This window comes from Crocodylus porosus, unplaced genomic scaffold (genome assembly GCF_001723895.1).
Source record: "Crocodylus porosus isolate Cpor-Errol unplaced genomic scaffold, CroPor_comp1, whole genome shotgun sequence".
Classification (NCBI taxonomy): Eukaryota; Metazoa; Chordata; order Crocodylia; family Crocodylidae; genus Crocodylus; species Crocodylus porosus.
Genome location: NW_017728886.1, coordinates 185,179,800 through 185,186,093, shown reverse-complemented (window position 1 = coordinate 185,186,093; position 6,294 = coordinate 185,179,800). Strand labels below are relative to the sequence as shown.

The following is a 6,294-nucleotide window of genomic DNA, read 5'->3' as shown; positions in this document are numbered from 1 at the left end:
CCCCCCATTTCCCGCTGATGCTGGATAACAGCTTTTACTGCAAGTATGCATTCAGTTCCCACCCATCCACAATAGCTACATAATAACTGTCCCTAAATCAAACAGATTGTTTATAGAAAATATATAGTATTCATACATAGGGCTCAATTGGTTTATAAAAGATAATCAAGTCACCTGGACTTGATAATCTGAGCTATTCTAGCCTTGTGCTCCTACTACAGAGCGGCCCATAGGCTTTCATGCTCAATTCCATAGGAACTGTGGTACACAGAAAGGAGAAGGAGCAGCTTAGTCTAGGCACTTCTGGTAATTAGAACGCAATGTCATCACAATCAAAGGTTTTAGAGCAATGGTTCACAACCTTTTTCAACTCAAGGCACCTCTTCGAAAATGCCAGGTCTTACCTTTCACTTATTTTTTCATGACAGAAAAATAATAGAGCAATTTTTCTTTTACACCTAGCAGTGCTCAATGCTGCATGGCACCCCTGCAGCATGCTTCAAAAGATCTCAAGCCACTCCAAGGTGCCATAGCACCCTGGCTGAGAATCACTCACTCAAAAATCATTCATTGAGGACCTGAAAATTAAGTCGTCAGAGTTTTCCTTTGACACTTTGCATAACTTTGCACAGCCTGTATTTTCTAATGAGCCCTCCTCCAATGTGAAATGGTCAGTCATACTCAAATGATGTGTTATGGTCAATGAACACAATACTCAAAACATATTTGCATTTGCTGTCCCATTATCTCCTGAATTGTCACAATGGCTTGAAAAACACTTTTCAAAGTCTGCTCTTTACTGTCACTGACAGCTACATGGACTTAAAACTCATGAAGACAGAAGAGGAGGTCAGATTGTAAGTTCAATTTTAAATAAAGTTTAACCTTGCAAGAGAAACTTTCCATTTTTAGAGGACAATTTTCACAGGAGTTCATGTCAGAATCAGCATCTACAAAGAGCTAATGCAAAAAAATTTTAATGGTATAAAAGAATTTTTACTCATTAAATTTTTAAAATATAAGTAAAGGTCATATGCTAATCTGACATTTCAAAATCACACTCAAACCTTCAGCCTCATAAAAGTAAGTTTGTTTGATTATAACATTCATTGATGTATTCTAAATATGAAGCTAAGAATATGACTTCTTGTTTGCTTTTATGAGCTAACATTTTTTTGGAATAAGACATAATTTTCAAAGGATCTTAAGCATCTGGGGATATCTAGTTCTCACTTTTTTCCCTGCAACAAATCTTCATAGTTTGATATTGAAGGGACATGCCAATTTAGGAATCTTTTTTTTTTGCAACAGAAAAGTTTGACCAGCTATAGTTCTATATAGTTACAATCAGAGTAACTGAAAGAAATGAGAAAGTTATTTCTTTTTCAATGTGTTTTCTGTGTGATGGACAGTACACTGGACAAAGGAAGTTATTTTTTAACATAGGGAAAATATTTTAGAGAGGACATTTGATAAAAAAATTTAAAAAATTGTTAAGAAGGAGGATAGCTACTCTTCTCCAATTACTACTTACCACAGATATGTGAATCATGTTCCTGTATCCTGCACTCCTCCATCTATGGCTTCCCAAACTGCTCTTTCATTTCAAGCTTAGTCTGTAAACTCTCTGGACCAGGATGGTCTTTTGCGATGGCTGCACAAAGCCTGAAAGACTCTGGGAACCTGTGGGTGTTACCACACAAGAAGCAAAACAGAAACAGTAGTAGGAACTACTGTTAATTTATAAAGAAAATACCAGATTTTAGGGCTAGTGGCCTTTTAAATTCATTTGATTTCACCCTGCTCCTGAGCTGTCAACGTTCCTCAGATTTCTTTATGGATGCTGCATGACTAGTATTATAGAAACAGTTGGCAGTAAGGTAAGAAACAATGTTTTGCAGCCAGTGTAGGAGGCAGTCTGAAATTATAGGCTAAACACAGCAGCTGGATGTTTTTGTTAACCAAACAATAGTGAAATGATTAATGATTAAATGTCAGCACTGCTATTAGGTTTCAGAGTTAACAACTAATTGAGACATGAGACACTACACATCTTGTTAATTTGATAGTTTCAGGTTAGCTGCAGAAAGAAGAAAAAGAATACATTGATACATGAGTGGAAGATTTTCTTTATAGGCATAAAACATAGAAATCCAGGTTAAGAATTTATTTGGTCTTCCAAGCTACACTTCTTTAGTCATATAAGACCTTATATCACACATAAGCCATTTAGGGACGAATTTTCAATTTTTAGATGCCCAATTCAAAATACTTAGGCTGTGATATTTAAAAACCATGCAGGGAACTTTGAGGTCTACTGGAACTATGGATCAAATTCTAACAAGCAGACCCTACCTAAGTCTCTTTATTTCAAACCTGTTACCTGGCACATGTAAAATTACCATATTTACCCAAGATGACCCTGAATTTAAGGTGACCTCCCAAGAACTAGATTCTATGCATGAAAAATTATAAATTTGTTATAATTTTCCTTGCACAGAATCTAATTATTGGAGGGTCATCTTTAATTTGTCCCACTGGAGGGCAGGTGGTGTGGGGAAGTTAAGCAGCTTGCTCCCTGCTTGTGCTTGCCTTGCTGCCTGCACCCCTACAGCCTTGCCCCCCACTTCACCCTCCAGCCCCCCAGCCCCTGCTTTCCCCTTACCCTTCCTCCACACCAGCAGGCCCTGTCCCCATTCCAGCCTGGGGTACTGAGCATGGCCCCAGCCTAGCCCCTGGAGCAGCTGAGTAGCTTGTTAAATAGGGGGGAAACCTTGTTTTAGAATCAAGAAAATGCGGCAGTTGTCATTTTGAAAACAATTGCCAGCACTGCAACTGATTCTGTGTAAGTGTACTCCTGAGGTAGGGACACATGTACATTGAAAGATGTTGCTAAAGGGGAACATTTCAAAAGGGCAGCACCTGTTGCATTATATTTATTATGCACAGACAAGCAGGGAATGATACAAACTATTATTAGAGAAAAGAAAAAAAATAAGTGGTGAAATTAAAAGCACTGCCTCATTGCAATCCACTATTGTAAGGCAACGTGCAGGACTTGTGGCTGAGATGGAAAGACTTTTGATTTTGTGGATTCAGGATCAAACTCAGCACTGTATGCCTTTGAGTTTAGCCACCATGCAACCCAAGGCTTTGAGTCTTTTTGACACTGTGAAGCAACAATGTGACGAGGGATCCAAGGATAAAAAATTCAGCATAAATAAGGGTTGGTTCATGCATTTTAAAGGCAGGTATGCCTTGCATAACATCAGGATGCAAGGTGAAGCTGCTAGTGCTGATGAAACTGCAGCTCAAGATTTTCCTAAAAAATGACTAAAATCATTGAAGAGGGAAGTTATTGTGCCAAACAAGTCTTCAATATCAATGAGACTGGGCTGTTCTGGAAGAAAATGCCTTCCAGGATGTACATCGCCCAACAAGAAAAAACTATGCCTGGTTTTAAAGCAGCTAAAGAGAGGCTTACCCTTTTGCTTGGTTCAAATGCTGCAAGTGATTTCAAGCTCAAACCCTTGCTTGTTTATCACTCTGAAAATCCCAGAGCACTTAAGGGTTATGTTAAAGGCAGACTTCCAGACATCTAGAAATCAAATCGTAAAGCTTGGGTGACTGGGGCCCTTTTTGAGGAATGGTTCACTGACTATTTTGTGCCGGCTGTTCAGAATTATTGTGAGAGGAACAACCTTGCGCATAAGGCATTGTTAATTTTAGACAATACCCCTGGACATCCTGCACATCTTGCAGACTTAAACCCTAACATCAAGGTCATTTTCTTGCCCCCCAACACAACATTGCTGCTCCAGCCTATGGACCAGGGGGTCATTTCATTTTTTAAGGCTCACTACCTTAGAAGAAACTTTGCCCAGGCCATCAGTATCACAGACCAGGAAGGTGGACCAACCCTCAAGGAATTCTGGAAGGGCTTCAACATCCTGGATGCAGTGAAGAAAATTGGAGAATCTTGGAAAGAGGTTAAGGAATCCAACCTCAGTGGTGTCTGTAAAAAACTGTCCAAAATTCATCTCTGATTTACAAGGATTTGCAGACCAAGTGGATAAAGTCACTGCTGATGTGAAGATGGCTGGCCAGCTACAGCTAGAAGCTGAAACAGAAGATGTTGAGAAGTTGCAGGCCTCTCATTGCCAGAAACTGACCAATGAAGAGCTTGTCCGTCTTGAGGAGCAAAGAAAGGCAGAAAATCAGGCCCAGATTCAAGACAGTCCTGCTCAAGGTACCATGACAACAAAGTAGATGAATGAGGCCTGCAAGCATTTGGAAGCTGCAATGACAATTTTTGAAAAAATGGATCCCAACCTCAAAGACCAACAACTTGATCTCTAATGCCCATGTGTGCTACAGGGAAATTTACAATGAGAAAAAGGGGGCAGCAAAACAAACATTCCTGGATCAGTTTCTCAAAAAGCCATCAAGTGGCCCTAAGTCTCCCAAAAAATCTCCCCAAAGAAGCCCATTCCATGACCCTGGTGAAGGTGTTCCTTCACCTTCCGATTAAATAAAATTAAATAGTTGATTTAAATATGGTGTTTATGGTCATTTCTATAAAAAGTTGGGCATCAGGCCCTTGGTCAGGAAAGTAACCCCCTATTATAACATGGTTTCTATGGGAAAATCAGATTCGACTTACATCGTTTCAAGTTACAGTGCCTTTTCCAGGAATGTAACCCACTGTAAGTGCGAGAACTGCCTGTATAGCAAAACCACTACAACTTTACCACCAGATGAAGCAGTATTACGGAGTAGTTTTGCTACAGCTGTATGACTCCTGACTTGTCCACATGGAAAATCAGAATGTAACAGCTCCTGCTCTTTCCAAATGTTCCCCTTCTGAAACAGTTCCAAACATATCTTGTACACATGTAAACTCCTTTGGTTTGAATGGGGACTCAGGCAGGCCCAGAGCTTAAGACCATTACCGCTCTATATGAAAATGTTGCGCTTCTAAGAGGGGTTACAAAGGCTTTAAGACATCTTTTCCTTCATATTCTGAGCTGCTATGGCCCTCTAAATTCAGGCAGCCTTAGAGAGTCCCTTAAGTGACAGTGATCTGTTATAAGCAGTCTGTTTCTTCCTTTCCAAACATTAATTTGTCTTTGCCATTCAGCTAAGTTAAAATCCTATCATAAGCTATCTCTGTAAGCAAAGGTCCTGTGATTAAGTTTTGCATATTTTTTTACATTAAAAATTAAGAGAGAACAGTTTAGCCCAAGGTACATATTTTACCTAGGTAAAATATATACATAGGCATACTACTCACAATTATTATACACTCTTAACTTTTTTGTTTAGGACTTCATAAAACTAGAACCTAATAATAATTACTACCTTTATCAGCAAAGTGTTCCTCATTTGCTATGATCAACCAGAAAGACAAGTCACACAGGCTGATGCTGTTTGCAGTTACTGTACAATTTCAAAAATAGACAGAAGGCAGGGCAGTATAACACCTTATAGCATAACTCATTCAGACAGGCATGAGCTTTCACAGGCTACAGCCTACTTTGTTAGATGCATTTACTTTGTCATAGCATCTGATGAAGTAGGCTATAGCATACAAAAAGCTCATGCCTCTCTGAACAAGACCATCTATAAGAATCCACACTACCCTGCCTTCTTCCTGACTTCAGACTAACACAGCTAACTACTACTTTTTTCCTTTAAAAAACAGGTTCATGCTGCAGATAACGTATTCTTTCCTTATGCTGTTTTCAAAAGTATTAGGGAAAAACTGTATTTTCAGTAGATAAGGTCTGTTTCTCACAAGAGACACAAGCACTTTAATAAGCATTTGATCAGACCTCTAGGGAGGAATTACATATCAGAGTTTAGAAGCAGTGGGAATGAGAAATAATGTCTTTCAAAACTGAAAACAGAGTAACAACCTTCTTACCACTTGAATTTGGAAATATTATTTCCCCTTGACAGCACGTGGTTTGAGACTGCACCCAACAACATATTTTAAAAGGCAGAACAGATATCATACAACCAGAACTGGTTTGCCTATGGATGGGATCATACCAAATATCTTTCATAATTAAAAGATACATTTTAATAAACCAAAAAATGTAAATATTAACTAGAGAAGTAAGCTAAACATTGAGTTACTGTTGTCAATTCCACTGCTGAAATAAGAAACATTTAAAAAGTAACTAGAATATAGAAGTGAGATTTGTAAATAATACACTATCAAAATAATTTATTTTCAAACGTACAAAACAATTTGTTAACATCAGGAGAGTAATTAAAAATGTAACAGCA

The 6,294-nt window shown here is 38.5% G+C and overlaps 1 pseudogene; it reads left to right on the top strand.

Annotated features, from left to right (window-relative positions):
• The window catches only part of LOC109314013, a 14,756-nt pseudogene extending 10,424 nt beyond the window's left edge, over nucleotides 1–4,332 (top strand).
• The last annotated feature ends 1,962 nt before the right edge of the window (nucleotides 4,333–6,294 follow it).